The sequence below is a fragment of the Bombina bombina genome, chromosome 9 (assembly GCF_027579735.1).
Source record: "Bombina bombina isolate aBomBom1 chromosome 9, aBomBom1.pri, whole genome shotgun sequence".
NCBI lineage: Eukaryota > Metazoa > Chordata > Amphibia > Anura > Bombinatoridae > Bombina > Bombina bombina.
In genome coordinates this window covers 53,724,959-53,742,739 of record NC_069507.1, presented here as the reverse complement: position 1 = coordinate 53,742,739, position 17,781 = coordinate 53,724,959, and the positions used below count along the sequence as shown (strand labels likewise).

At 39.7% G+C, this 17,781-nt stretch overlaps 1 protein-coding gene across 10 annotated transcripts in view; it reads left to right on the top strand.

Annotated features, from left to right (window-relative positions):
* ZMIZ1 (zinc finger MIZ-type containing 1) overlaps window positions 1–17,781 on the top strand; it is a 528,960-nt gene that overhangs the window by 459,366 nt on the left and 51,813 nt on the right. The gene's annotated exons all lie outside the window — the stretch shown is intronic.

The following is a 17,781-nucleotide window of genomic DNA, read 5'->3' as shown; positions in this document are numbered from 1 at the left end:
GTTAGCCAATCACAAGAGACAAATGTGTGCAGGCACCAATCACCAACTTGCTCCCAACTAGTGTAGGATATGTGCGTATTCTTTTTCAACAAGGGATACCAAGAGAACAAAGAGCATTTGATAATAGAAGTGAATTTAAAATAGTCTTAAAATTACGCGCTCTATCCAAATCCTGCAAGTTTAATTTTGACTTTTCTATCCCTTTTAATCCTAAAATATATAAACATTTTAAACTTTTAAAAAGGTTATACTTTAATATGTGGTCCTTGTGGCTTTTATGTACAACACAATTTGTGGAGATTATTAAAGAAGGTTGTTTTTTATTTATTTAAAACAAAATAAAAATTGGGGGGGATTCCAACAAAAATCAATAACATAAAACACCTCCGTGCATAGAATTGTGAAAGCGGTTTTTGATTAAAAAGTGTGAGTGAGTGTGGGGAGGGGGGTAGTGTAGGGTTGGAGTTGATATTTATTTATTCATTCTGGACTTTCCCTATATATTTTTTGTGCTTAAAGGTTCATTAAACTCAAAAGGTGTCAATCAGTGAAAGAGCAACAAATAAGCCTGTTAAAAAAGGCCAAGTTAAAATGCTTTAAACTGATATTGAAACTATCATTATATTTGTGTTTGTTCACAATAGGTAACTGGGTAATAATTGCTCACTGACTAAGGAGGGCAACTGCTATAGCCACAAGTATGACATCAAAAATAGCTCTTTTAATTCCAATAAAATCTATACATTTTATTTGTTGTTTAGTGAAGAGAAAACTAAAATGTAACGTGAGAACAAACTCATTGAGGTTTATATATCTGTCTGTCTATCTTATTTATATATTTTTAATGACTTTAAAATTTCTACCCCTTTGGCTACACCACCTTTCTTTGATAAAATGTCCTCATCATATAGGGTCTCTCCCTTGTAAGGATAGTTAAGGCTAAGTATATGCCCTATTGCATCACCTAGTATTACAGAAGCTGCATTGTCAAGTAAGGTGGAATAATGAAGAGCCAAACCAGAACTCTGTCTATATTTGGAGGCTGTGACATTGGGAACCTCTGCAGTGAATGAGGGGTCTCGTGTTACACAAGGTCTGGTGAGACATATGGGTTAATGCACCTAACTGAAGTCCCATTAGTCTGACTCTGCACTCTGACTTCCTGCACTGCCATATGCCGATTTCTGTAAATGAGCAGGTACAGAACAGTCAGGACAGATGTGCCAAAGAAAAGGGTCTTTGCAGCATAAAAATGACCCCACAGGGGATAAAGAGCAAATAATGTACTTGCTCAGATCTTCTGCTAACACATTACCTAGCAGCGAGGAGCAGTTATTTAACCCCGGGTATTACAAGGTTGCAATCTCTTTTTTTTTTGTGTTAATCTTGCAGTTTAGTCATTCTCTGCGCCACAGCTCTAACACACAGCGCTTCTTTAGCGTATTGAAGAATCGTTGTCTTTTTAAAAAAAAAAAAAAAAAAAGATTGTTTAAAGTGAAATTGCTCTCTAATGGAATTTCCCATAAATTGGTTAATTCAATGAATAAATTAAAAGGAAACCGGGTTGCAATATACACTTATTGTTTATATTGTTTATTTTTGTTGTCAAAATTGTGTTTTTCCTGTAGTCCCTAGACAGGCTGGAAGTCATCAAGTCTTGTAATGGAAGATGTGAATTGCCTGACTTGTCTACCCAATGTTCTGGGATTGCTTAGAGTGGTATACAAAGTTATTCACATTTAGCCCTAATTGGCCACAATCAAGTCAGATATGATAAACAAACCTTTATTTTTGGTAATTTGTAAATTTATATTTTGCCAATATTTACTCTGTCATGTTTTGGATCTCATAGTTTCTTCCTTTTTTCTCGTTCATGATGGTTTTAAGGCCCCCTATAGCAGGGGTTAAAAAATCTGTTTAAAATTTAGGAGCAAGTAAAAAATATTTAGGAACCAGCCAGGGACACTCAATCAAAATTAAACTTTCATTATTCAGATAGAGCACGCCATTTTAAACAACTTTCCAATTTAGTTCCATTAACAAAATGTGCACAGTCTTTTTATATTTAAACTTTTTGAGTCACCAGCTCCTGCTGAGCATGTGCAAGAATAAGTGTGTATGCATTTGTGAATGGCTGATGACTGTCACATGGTACGTGTATGCATTTGTGATTGGCTGATGGCTGTCACATGGTACAGGGGGAGTGGAAATATACATAACTTTTAAAATTGTCAGAAAAAAATCTACTACTCATTTGAAGTTCACACTACGTGCTATTGCATTGTCTTGTTATCTTGCATTTGTTGATTATGCAAATCTATTGTGTTGACTGGTCCTTTAAGAGCCAGACAGTTGTATTTGTTTAAAGGGACACTGAACCCAAATTTTTTCTTTCATGATTCAGATAGAGCATGTAATTGTAAGCAACTTTCTAATTTACGTCTATTATCAATTTTTCTTCATTCTCTTACAATCTTTATTTGAAAAGAAGGCATCTCAGCTAAGGAGCCAGCAAATTGTGGGTTCAGAACCATGGACAGCACTTGTTTATTGGTGCTGTCCAATCAGCAAGGACAACCCAGGTTGTTCACCTAAAATGGGCCGGCATCTAAACTCACATTCTTGCTTTTCAAATAAACATACCAAGAAAATGAAGACAATTTGATAATAGGAGTAAATTAGAAAGTTGCTTAAAATTGCATGCTCTATCTGAATCACAAAATAATTTTTTTTGGCTACAGTGTCCCTTTAAAGATATATGGAGAATAGCCCCAAAAAGTTGGTAACCAGGTGTAAAAATTCTAGAAGCCAGTGGCTTCCTGGTACTGGGTTTGTCAAGCCCTGCTCTACAGATTGGGAAATGCAATGGACTACTATACAGTGTCCTATATTTACTAATACTGGAAGGGCCCCCATAAGGTGTTTGAGTGCCAGTGTTATTCTTAACAGCTGATTGTTAAATCTCACTCGTTTCCCCATTCTTTAATAAAGTGGATCTATAGAAAAATACTAGTAGACATTGTGAGTCTGTAACTCCTCCAATAGTAAGGCATTTAGAGAAGTATATATAGCAGCTAATCCATCCATTAAGTGTCAGAGTATGAATATTTTATTTGTTTCTCAGCAGTGGAAAATATGTAATTTGATATATGATAGTGACACCCTGTAGAGGAATTGCGATTTAGAAGTCCTGTGACAGAATCCTATTTTGCTACAGAGAGAGGGGACAGCTATGTGAAATTCTGAGCCTCTAGAACTGACAATTAGTGCTCAGTAAATGATGCACGTGGCCTGTGAGGTGACGCCTTTGGCACTTGTGAATATGCAGCTCTAGCTATTGGGGACAGTGAGGTTTTTAGAACATTTTAGCATCTGTTGCCACCGTGAGATTTACCCCACCACATAACGTGCCCTGCCAAACCATATACCCTAAGTGCTGCCAAACCACGCATTTGTATATAGGACCAATATTCAAATAGGATATCCATGCTGTGGGTTTATACACAGTACTGATGTCTGCTGGGCACTGTCAAGCTACATATTTATTTACACTTGCCCTGCTGCAGTTGGGGCACTGCCATGCCACACATTTATACACAGCTCTGATATACAAGAAGCAATGCCGCACATTTATACACAGCACTGATATACAAGAAGCAATGCCGCACATTTATACACAGTACTGATATACAAGAAGCACTCACACACATTTATACACAGCACTGATATACAAGAAGCAATGCCACACATTTATACACAGCACTGATATGTATTTATTATCATTATTGGTGTACATAGTCTGCTGTCAATGCATGCCTTAATACCCATCACTGATATACAAGAAGCACTGCCACACATTTATACACAGCACTGATATACAAGAAGCAATGCCACACATTTATACACAGCACTGATATACAAGAAGCACTGCCACACATTTATACACAGCACTGATATACAAGAAGCACTGTTATGCCACACATTTATACACAGCACTGATATGTATTTATGTTCATTATTGGTGTGCATAGTCTGCTGCCAATGCACGCCTTAATACACAGCACTGATATACAAGAAGCAATACCACACATTTATACACAGCACTGATATACAAGAAGCAATGCCACACATTTATACACAGCACTGATATACAAGAAGCACTGTTATGCCACACATTTATACACAGCACTGATATACAAGAAGCACTGTTATGCCACACATTTATACACAGCACTGATATGTATTTATGTTCATTATTGGTGTACATAGTCTGCTGTCAATGCATGCCTTAATACACAGCACTGATATACAAGAAGCAATGCCACACATTTTATACACAGCACTGATATACAAGAAGCACTGTTATGCCACACATTTATACACAGCGCTGATATACAACAAGCACTGTTATGCCACACATTTATACACAGCACTGATATACAAGAAGCACTGTTATGCCACACATTTATACACATCACTGATATACAAGAAGCACTGTTATGCCACACATTTATACACAGCACTGATATACAACAAGCACTGTTATGCCACACATTTATACACAGCACTGATATACAAGAAGCACTGTTATGCCACACATTTATACACAGCACTGATATACAACAAGCACTGCCACACATTTATACACAGCACTGATATACAAGAAGCACTGTTATGCCACACATTTATACACAGCACTGATATACAAGAAGCACTGTTATGCCACACATTTATACACAGCACTGATATACAAGAAGCACTGTTATGCCACACATTTATACACAGCACTGATATACAAGAAACACTGTTATGCCACACATTTATACACAGCACTGATATACAAGAAGCACTGCCACACATTTATACACAGCACTGATATACAAGAAGCACTGCCACACATTTATACACAGCACTGATATACAAGAAGCAATGCCACACATTTATACACAGCACTGATATACAAGAAGCAATGCCACACATTTATACACAGCACTGATATACAAGAAGCACTGCCACACATTTATACACAACACTGATATACAAGAAGCACTGTTATGCCACACATTTATACACAGCACTGATATACAAGAAGTACTGTTATGCCACACATTTATACACAGCACTGATATACAAGAAGCACTGTTATGCCACACATTTATACACAGCACTGATATACAAGAAGCACTGCCACACATTTATACACAGCACTGATATACAAGAAGCAATGCCACACATTTATACACAGCACTGATATACAAGAAGCAATGCCACACATTTATACACAGCACTGATATACAAGAAGCACTGTTATGCCACACATTTATACACAGCACTGATATACAAGAAGCACTGTTATGCCACACATTTATACACAGCACTGATATACAAGAAGCACTGTTATGCCGCACATTTATACACAGTACTGATATACAAGAAGCACTGCCACACATTTATACACAGCACTGATATACAAGAAACAATGCCACACATTTATACACAGAACTGATATACAAAAAGCACTGTTATGCCGCACATTTATACACAGCACTGATATACAAGAAGCACTGCCACACATTTATACACAGCACTGATATACAAGAAGCACTGCCACACATTTATACACAGCACTGATATACAAGAAGCACTGTTATGCCACACATTTATACACAGCACTGATATACAAGAAGCACTGTTATGCCACACATTTATACACAGCACTGATATACAAGAAGCACTGTTATGCCACACATTTATACACAGCACTGATATACAAGAAGCACTGTTATGCCACACATTTATACACAGCACTGATATACAAGAAGCACTGTTATGCCACACATTTATACACAGCACTGATATACAAGAAACACTGTTATACCACACATTTATACACAGCACTGATATACAAGAAGCACTGCCACACATTTATACACAGCACTGATATACAAGAAACAATGCCACACATTTATACACAGCACTGATATACAAGAAGCACTGCCACACATTTATACACAGCACTGTTATACAAGAAGCACTGCCACACATTTATACACAGCACTGATATACAAGAAACACTGTTATACCACACATTTATACACAGCACTGATATACAAGAAGCACTGCCACACATTTATACACAGCACTGATATACAAGAAACAATGCCACACATTTATACACAGCACTGATATACAAGAAGCACTGCCACACATTTATACACAGCACTGATATACAAGAAACAATGCCACACATTTATACACAGCACTGATATACAAGAAGCACTGCCACACATTTATACACAGCACTGATATACAAGAAGCACTGCCACACATTTATACACAGCACTGATATACAAGAAACAATGCCACACATTTATACACAGCACTGATATACAAGAAGCAATGCCACACATTTATACACAGTACTGATATACAAGAAGCACTGCCACACATTTATACACAGTACTGATATACAAGAAGCACTGTTATACCACACATTTATACACAGCACTGATATACAAGAAGCACTGTTATGCCACACATTTATACACAGCACTGATATACAAGAAGCACTGTTATGCCACACATTTATACACAGCACTGATATACAAGAAGCAATGCCACACATTTATACACAGCACTGATATACAAGAAGCAATGCCACACATTTATACACAGCACTGATATACAAGAAGCACTGTTATGCCACACATTTATACACAGCACTGATATACAAGAAGCACTGCCACACATTTATACACAGCACTGATATACAAGAAGCACTGCCACACATTTATACACAGCACTGATATACAAGAAGCACTGTTATGCCGCACATTTATACACAGCACTGATATAGAAGAAGCACTGTTATGCCACACATTTATACACAGCACTGATATACAAGAAGCACTGTTATGCCACACATTTATACACAGCACTGATATACAAGAAGCAATGCCACACATTTATACACAGCACTGATATACAAGAAGCAATACCACACATTTATACACAGCACTGATATACAAGAAGCACTGTTATGCCACACATTTATACACAGCACTGATATACAAGAAGCACTGTTATGCCACACATTTATACACAGCACTGATATACAAGAAGCACTGCCACACATTTATACACAGCACTGATATACAAGAAGAACTGTTATGCCACACATTTATACACAGCACTGATATACAAGAAGCACTGTTATGCCGCACATTTATACACAGCACTGATATAGAAGAAGCACTGTTATGCCACACATTTATACACAGAACTGATATACAAGAAGCACTGCCACACATTTGTACACAACACTGATATACAAGAAGCAATACCACACATTTATACACAGCACTGATATAGAAGAAGCACTGTTATGCCGCACATTTATACACAGCACTGATATACAAGAAGCAATGCCACACATTTATACACAGCACTGATATACAAGAAGCAATACCACACATTTATACACAGCACTGATATACAAGAAGCACTGCCACACATTTATACACAGCACTGATATACAAGAAGCACTGCCACACATTTATACACAGCACTGATATACAAGAAGCAATCCCACACATTTATACACAGCACTGATTTACAAGAAGCACTGTTATGCCACACATTTATACACAGCACTGATATACAAGAAGCACTGTTATGCCACACATTTATACACAGCACTGATATACAAGAAGCAATGCCACACATTTATACACAGCACTGATATACAAGAAGCACTGCCACACATTTATACACAGCACTGATATACAAGAAGCACTGCCACACATTTATACACAGCACTGATATACAAGAAGCACTGCCACACATTTATACACAGCACTGATATACAAGAAGCACTGCCACACATTTATACACAGCACTGATATACAAGAAGCACTGCCACACATTTATGCACAGCACTGATATACAAGAAGCACTGCCACACATTTATACACAGCACTGATATACAAGAAGCACTGTTATGCCACACATTTATACACAGCACTGATATACAAGAAGCACTGCCACACATTTATACACAGCACTGATATACAAGAAGCACTGTTATGCCACACATTTATACACAGGACTGATATACAAGAAGCACTGTTATGCCACACATTTATACACAGCACTGATATACAAGAAGCACTGCCACACATTTATACACAGCACTGATATACAAGAAGCACTGTTGTACCACACATTTATACACAGCACTGATATACAAGAAGCACTGTTATGCCACATATTTATACACAGCACTGATATACAAGAAGCACTGCCACACATTTATACACAGCACTGATATACAAGAAGCATTGCCACACATTTATACACAGCACTGATATACAAGAAGCACTGTTATGCCACACATTTATACACAGCACTGATATACAAGAAGCACTGTTATGCCACACATTTATACACAGCACTGATATACAAGAAGCACTGTTATGCCACACATTTATACACAGCACTGATATACAAGAAGCACTGTTATGCCACACATTTATACACAGCACTGATATACAAGAAGCACTGCCACACATTTATACACAGCACTGATATACAAGAAGCACTGTTATGCCACACATTTATACACAGCACTGATATACAAGAAGCACTGTTGTGCCACACATTTATACACAGCACTGATATACAAGAAGCACTGTTATGCCACACATTTATACACAGCACTGATATACAAGAAGCACTGTTATGCCACACATTTATACACAGCACTGATATACAAGAAGCACTGTTGTGCCACACATTTATACACAGCACTGATATACAAGAAGCACTGTTGTGCCACACATTTATACACAGCACTGATATACAAGAAGCACTGTTATGCCACACATTTATACACAGCACTGATATACAAGAAGCACTGTTATGCCACACATTTATACACAGCACTGATATACAAGAAGCACTGTTGTGCCACACATTTATACACAGCACTGATATACAGGAAGCACTGTTATGCCACACATTTATACACAGCACTGATATACAGGAAGCACTGTTATGCCACACATTTATACACAGCACTGATATACAAGAAGCACTGTTATGCCACACATTTATACACAGCACTGATATACAAGAAGCACTGCCACACATTTATACACAGCACTGATATACAAGAAGCACTGTTATGCCACACATTTATACACAGCACTGATATACAAGAAGCACTGCCACACATTTATACACAGCACTGATATACAAGAAGCACTGCCACACATTTATACACAGCACTGATATACAAGAAGCACTGCCACACATTTATACACAGCACTGATATGTATTTGTGTTTATTATTGCTGTGCATAGGGCTCTACGATGTCATATATTTGTATTATCACACTGTTATGCCTCTTCTAGACCGCCATGGGATACACAAGTACCGTCAAGTCAAACTTATACAAAAAAACTGAAGACTGCTATACACACACACACTTACACACTACTGCTATACACACACACACATACACACTACTGCTATACACACACACACATACACACTACTGCTATACACACACACACATACACACTACTGCTATACACACATACACACTACTGCTATACACACTACTGCTATACACACACACACACATACACACTACTGCTATACACACACACACATACACACTACTGCTATACACACACACACATACACACTACTGCTATACACACACACACATACACACTACTGCTATACACACACATACACACTACTGCTATACACACGCACACACATACACACTACTGCTATACACACGCACACACATACACACTACTGCTATACACACGCACACACATACACACTACTGCTATACACACACAAATACACACTACTGCTATACACACACACACACACACTACTGCTATACACACACACACACACTACTGCTATACACACACACACACACACACTACTGCTATACACACACACACACACATTACTGCTATACACACACACACACACACACATTACTGCTATACACACACACACACACACACATTACTGCTATACACACACACACACATTACTGCTATACACACACACATACACATTACTGCTATACACACACACACATACACATTACTGCTATACACACACACACACATACACATTACTGCTATACACACACACACATACACATTACTGCTATACACACACACACATACACATTACTGCTATACACACACATACACATTACTGCTATACACACACATACACATTACTGCTATACACACACACACATACACATTACTGCTATACACACACACACATACACATTACTGCTATACACACACACACATACACATTACTGCTATACACACACACACATACACATTACTGCTATACACACAACCATGTCACACCACATGTGACATACATAGACACCGCACTATACTGAGTACTACTTATATAAAGGTGAATAGCTTATACAGTACATAAGTACAGTACCCTCATTTCCCAAACCGAATATCTCTCTAAAACTTCAAGTCTTAAAGGGGCATGGAACTCAAAATTAAACTTTTATGGTTCAGATATAGCTCGCAATTTTTAAGAGATGTTTCAATTAACTTCTGTTGTCAAATGTACTTTGTTTTTTAGTATCCTTTGTTGAAAATCCTACCTAGGTAGGCTCAGGAGCAGCAATGCTCTACTGGGAGCTAGCTGGTGATTGGTTGTTACACACAATTGTCTGGCTCAACAGATGTTCAGCTAGCTCCCAGTAGTGCATTGGAGGGCATCTGGAGCGGAATGGAATTATGTGTTGAGCATATAGTTATATACAAGCAACAGTGTAATAATAAAATGATCGAACTTTTTTTTTTCTCTATTGTTAATCAGTGATCCATAATTATGTTGGCGGTGACACCATTTCAAGCAAGTGAGATTCCTTTATTTCTGCTATAGGGGCTGGCAGCTAATGGGGTTAATGGATTTATTCTGTGCCAGTCCTCTGTGTGTGTATTACCCCCCCATATGCTATCACTGTACGTAGAAAAGCTGTGACTGCTGCCACTGACTTATGTGCACATTCTCCTCTCGTCAGCTGGAGGAGGGGAAGACTCATATTTGTACAACGTCGCCTCCTCTTCATGTGTCACACTGCTCCCTGCGAGGAAGATACTGCTATTTTTATACTAGTGACACATGTTTGAGCTGGGCCCTTTTTTTTTTGCTCTAATTTTTCTGCAAAGGGAGAGAGGGGGTTATTGCTGCGTCCCTTACTTTATCTAAATAATATATTTATATATTTTATATATTTCATAATATATAAACAGAAGTATACACACGTTTATCGGCATATCTGTTTTTAAACATTTCTTGTGATGTATTTAAATCTATTGGCCTTATCTGCAGGATACCTAAAAATGTTCACAGTTACATGTTACATCTGTACTTAAACTTTCTTTTCAAATTAGGAGAAAAAAAATCAGAATGCTTTTTGTTAAACACATGGATACATAAATACATACACACTACACACACACACTACATAAATACATACACACTGCATATATACACACTACACACACATACTACATAAATACGTACACACTGCATATATACAAACTACATAAATACATACACATTGCATATATACACACTACACACACACTACATATATACACACTACACACACACACTACATAAATACATACACACTGCATATATACATACTACATATATACACACTGCATATATACACGCTACACACACACATACTACATATATACACACTACACACATACTACATATATACACACTGCATATATACATACACACTGCATATATACATACTACACACACATACTACATATATACACACTACACACACACTACATAAATACATACACACTGCATATATACACACTACACACACATACTACATATATACACACACACTACATAAATACATACACACTGCATATATACACACTAGACACACATACTGCATATATACACACTAGACACACATACTACATATATACACACTACACAAACACACTGCATAAATACATACACACTGCATATATACACACACATACTACATATATACACACTACACACACTCACTACATAAATACATACACACTGCATATATACACACTACACACACATACTACATATATACACACTGCATATATACACACTACACACACATACTACATATATATACACTGCATATATACACACTACACACACACACTACATATATATACACACACACACTACATATATACACACACACACACACACACACACTACATATATACACACACACTACATATATACACACACACACACACTACATATATATACACACACACTACATATATACACACTACACACACACACACTACATATATACACACTACACACACTACATATATACACACACACACTGCATAAATTGATGTGAAGTTATTGCATGTGAGCCCTTGTTGTATCCTATCCCTCAACCCTTGTGCGCTTCAATCCTTCTACATACTCTGCTTTATACAGCAGTGCAGCACGGTAGCAGTGGCGCTGACTGTGCACTACTGTCCTGCACGTTCTCCCACACCTCCCCTCTGTAGAGGGGGATATGCTATTTCTGCTGCTTTGCAGTATAACCATTGAACAATCAATTGCACTGCCTGCCAGCCAGGCCTGGCGGAGCCGTCTGAGGCGCTCTGCACGTCACCTGGGACACACTCAGTCTTCCTTTGTTTCATGACCTAATTGGTCCAGCTGTCTGCCCGGTCAGACTGTTAACCCTTTAGCTGCTACTGTGCACAGAAGTGCAGCAAGAAGAGTACAAACAAATTCCAAATTCATATCCCACCATGCACCATGCATCTTTCTATAGTCTACATCAGTGATTTTTAACCTTTTTTTTTGCCGTGGCACACTTTTTTATATTAAAAAAATCCTGTGGCACACCACAATCACAAAATTTTAAAAAAATCACACATTGTAGCCTAATACAGCATATATATATACACATACACACAAACACACACATACTGTATGTATTGTGCTGTTATGCCATGCCTCCTACAAACTACCCCTGCACTGGGAGTAAAAAACAAGCAAAGTTTAAAAAATATGTCACACTGTTGTCAGTCTGCCGTGGCACACCTGAGGATCTCTCACGGCACACTAGTGTGCCACGGCACACTGGTTGAAAAACACTGGTCTACATTACATGAGTTGTATTGCAATGATCTCTGATGTTAAACTCTAAGTGTGGTGTTCTGCAAATTTTCTTTTAGGAAATGTACATTCTTTGAAGGAATTTAGCTACAAAAATCTAAATCATGTATATAGAAGAGCACTATTTAATCAGACTAAAATAGGTTTAAAGGGACACTCAAGTCAAAATTAAACTTTCATTATTCAGATAGAGCAGGCAATTTTAAACAACTTCCATTAACAAAATGTGCACAGTCTTTTTTTATATTTAAACTTATTGAGTCACCAGCTCCAACTGAGAGTGTGCAAGAATTTACAGAATAAAACGTGTATGCATTTGGGATTGGCTGATGGCTGTCACATGGTACGCGTGTATGCATTTGTGATTGGCTGATGGCTGTCACATGGTACGTGTATGCATTTGTGATTGGCTGATGGCTGTCACATGGTACAGATGGAGTGGAAATAGACATAACTTTTAAACTTGTCAGAAAAAATCTACTCATTTGAAGTTCAGACTGAGTGCTATTGCATTGTCTTATCTTGTATTTGTTGATTATGCAAATCTACTGTGTTGACTGGTCCTTAAAGCTGAGTATTTAGGTTTCACAACTAACAGGAAGTACGTGTTTGTTTATAAGTTGTCTGTGAGATAGAATCTGATTACATGATAACAACTTCTGCATCTCTTTTGCAGGACAAAAAAAAAAAAACAACCCAAAACAAAAAAACTACTAGAAATACAAACTAAAATGCCCATATTTGCAACAAAATTACTTTAAATGGACAGTAAACACCTTGAAACTTGTATATACAATGTTTAGCTATTCATAATAAAACAACTTTACAATTTGTTATAATTTTGCTTACTTTTCCTGCAACTTAGCTCTGAAAATTAAGCAATTTCTAATTCTCAGAACTTAAACTGCACCCTGCTTACTTCTCAAGGCTAACACTGTTACATATATGTTGCTAATTGGCTTTCTCAGATAACAACTGCAAAACAATGCATTTTATACTTTAGTCTGTGGACTAAAGCCCTGATTGGCTACCTAAATAAGGCAAATAGTGGGTGGAGTGCATACCTGTATAGTGTAGTAGAGGGTGTGTACCTCCATGTACGCACCTGTATAGTGTAGTAGAGGGGGTGTACCTCCATGTGTGCACCTGTATAGTGTAGTAGAGGGGGTGTACCTCCTGTGCGCACCTGTATAGTGTAGTAGAGGGGGTTTACCTCTGTGTGCACCTGTATAATGTAGTAGAGGGGGTGTACTTCATGTGTGCACCTATATAGTGTAGTAGAGGGGGTGTACCTCTGTGTGCACCTGTATAGTGTAGTAGAGGGGGTGTACCTCTGTGTGCACCTGTATAGTGTAGTAGAGGGGGTGTACCTCCTGTGTGCACCTGTATAGTGTAGTAGAGGGGGTGTACCTCCTGTGTGCACCTGTATAGTGTAGTAGAGGGGGTGTACTTCCTGTGTGCACCTGTATAGTGTAGTAAAGGGGGTGTACCTCTGTGTGCACCGGTATAGTGTAGTAGAGGGGGTGTACTTCCTGTGTGCACCTGTATAGTGTAGTAGAGGGGGTGTACCTCTGTGTGCACATGTATAGTGTAGTAGAGGGGGTGTACTTCCTGTGTGCATCTGTATAGTGTAGTTGAGGGGGTGTACCTAGTAGAGGGGGTGTACCTCTGTGTGCACCTGTATAGTGTAGTAGAGGGGGTGTACCTCCTGTGTGCACCTGTATAGTGTAGTAGAAGGGGTGTACCTCCTGTGCGCACCTGTATAGTGTAGTAGAAGGGGTGTACCTCCTGTGCGCACCTGTATAGTGTAGTAGAGGGGGTGTACCTCCTGTGCGCACCTGTATAGTGTAGTAGAGGGGGTGTACCTCCTGTGTGCACCTGTACAGTGTAGTAGAGGGGGTGTACCTCCTGTGTGCACCTGTATAGTGTAGTAGAGGGGGTGTACCTCCTGTGCCCACCTGTATAGTGTAGTAGAGGGGGTGTACCTCCTGTGTGCACCTGTATAGTGTAGTAAAGGGGGTGTACCTCCTGTGTGCACCTGTATAGTGTAGAAGAGGGGGTGTACCTCCTGTGCCCACATGTATAGTGTAGTAGAGGGGGTGTACCTCCTGTGTGCACCTGTATAGTGTAGTAGAGGGGTTGTACCTCCTGTGCGCACCTGTATAATGTAGTAGAGGGGGTGTACCTCCTGTGCGCACCTGTATAGTGTAGTAGAGGGGGTGTACCTCCTGTGCACACCTGTATAGTGTAGTAGAGGGGGTTTACCTCCTGTGCGCACCCACCTGTATAATGTAGTAGAGGGGGTGTACTTCCTGTGCGCACCTGTATAATGTAGTAGAGGGGGTGTACCTCCTGTGTGCACCTGTATAGTGTAGTAGAGGGGGTGTACCTCCTGTGCGCACCTGTATAGTGTAGTAGAAGGGGTGTACCTCCTGTGTGCACCTGTATAGTGTAGTAGAGGGGGTGTACCTCCTGTGTGCACCTGTATAGTGTAGTAGAGGGGGTGTACCTCCTGTGCGCACCTGTATAGTGTAGTAGAGGGGGTGTACCTCCTGTGCGCACCTGTATAGTGTAGTAGAGGGGGTGTACCTCCTGTGCGCACCTGTATAGTGTAGTAGAGGGGGTGTACCTCCTGTGCGCACCTGTATAGTGTAGTAGAGGGGGTGTACCTCCTGTGCGCACCTGTATAGTGTAGTAGAGGGGGTGTACCTCTGTGCGCACCTGTATAGTGTAGTAGTGGGGGTGTACCTCCTGTGCGCACCTGTATAATGTAGTAGAGGGGGTGTACTTCCTGTGCGCACCTGTATAATGTAGTAGAGGGGGTGTACTTCCTGTGTGCACCTGTATAATGTAGTAGAGGGGGTGTACCTCCTGTGCGCACCTGTATTGTGTAGTAGAGGGGGTGTACCTCCTGTGCGCACCTGTATAGTGTAGTAGAAGGGGTGTACTTCCTGTGTGCACCTGTATAGTGTAGTAGAGGGGGTGTACCTCTGTGTGCACCTGTATAGTGTAGTAGAGGGGGTGTACCTCCTGTGCGCACCTGTATAGTGTAGCAGAGGGGGTGTACTTCCTGTGTGCACTTGTATAGTGTAGCAGAGGGGGTGTACCTCCTGTGCGCACCTGTATAGTGTAGTAGAAGGGGCGTACCTCTGTGTGCACCTGTATAGTGTAGTAGAGGGGGTTACCTCCTGTGCGCACCTGTATAGTGTAGTAGAAGGGGTGTACCTCCTGTGCGCACCTGTATATTTTAGTAGAAGGGGTGTACTTCCTGTGCGCACCTGTATAGTGTAGTAGAGGGAGGGTACCTCTGTGTGCACCTGTATAGTGTAGTAGAGGGGGTGTATCTCCTGTGCGCACCTGTATATTGTAGCAGAGGGGGTGTACTTCCTGTGTCCACCTGTATAGTGTAGCAGAGGGAGTGTACCTCCTGTGCGCACCTGTATAGTGTAGTAGAAGGGGTGTACCTCCGTGTGCACCTGTATAGTGTAGTAGAGGGTGTGTACCTCCTGTGCGCACCTGTATAGTGTAGTAGAAGGGGTGTACCTCCTGTGCGCACCTGTATTGTGTAGTAGAAGGGGTGTACCTCCTGTGCGCACCTGTATTGTGTAGTAGAAGGGGTGTACCTCCTGTGCGCACCTGTATAGTGTAGTAGAAGGGGTGTACCTCCTGTGCGCACCTGTATAGTGTAGTAGAAGGGGTGTACCTCCGTTGCTACATCATTGTTCTAGTGATTTGCAGTGCTTGAGTGTTATGGACCTTTATGTGTCATATGACATGTCATCATGTGACTGAGCAAAATGTATACTGATTGCTTCCAATGTCGGCTACAACAGTAGCAAAGGAGAAATGAAGGAATATGCTCTCAATAGCTACAACTTTTTAAATGTTTACTTGTATTCCTGATTTAAGTCTAAAAATATCTGTATATAATATGGACAGCATTACAACACTGGTCGAAGCAAAACTTGTGTACTCTGTTCAAATGTTAGGCCTGATTATTCAGAATTTCCTTAGCCGAGAACGTGAGATGTACAGTAGATCAGACATCCTAAACACTTGGCCTGTTGGTCAGCACAGTAACTGGGCGTGGGAGTTATTACAAGCGCATACACCTGAAAATGCCACCAACATACTTGTTTATTGTATAAAGTTGTTTATACAGAACATTTGGCACAAGGAATACAATCAAAAGCCCCTCTAGTGCAGAGGTCGATAGTTCTGTTCAAATATTTAGGAGCCAGGCATACTTTTAGGACCCAGGCAGTGATATTTGTATTTAGATATATGGAGAGTAACCCAAAAAGTTAGGAGCCACTGACTCCTTGGTTTGCTGAGCCCTGAGCCTAGTTATAGTGAATATGGCTCGGTTTTGTGCCCTAGCCAGCTTCTTACTAAAAAGGTTTTCAGTCTATAGCTTGTACCTCTAGAATCTGTAAAGATTCACAGAGTGCTATTATGGAGCGTGTATATATTTATTTTCCATTTATATAGTTTAGATCACATATGCTCTCTGATAGAGCCCCCCCCCCCCC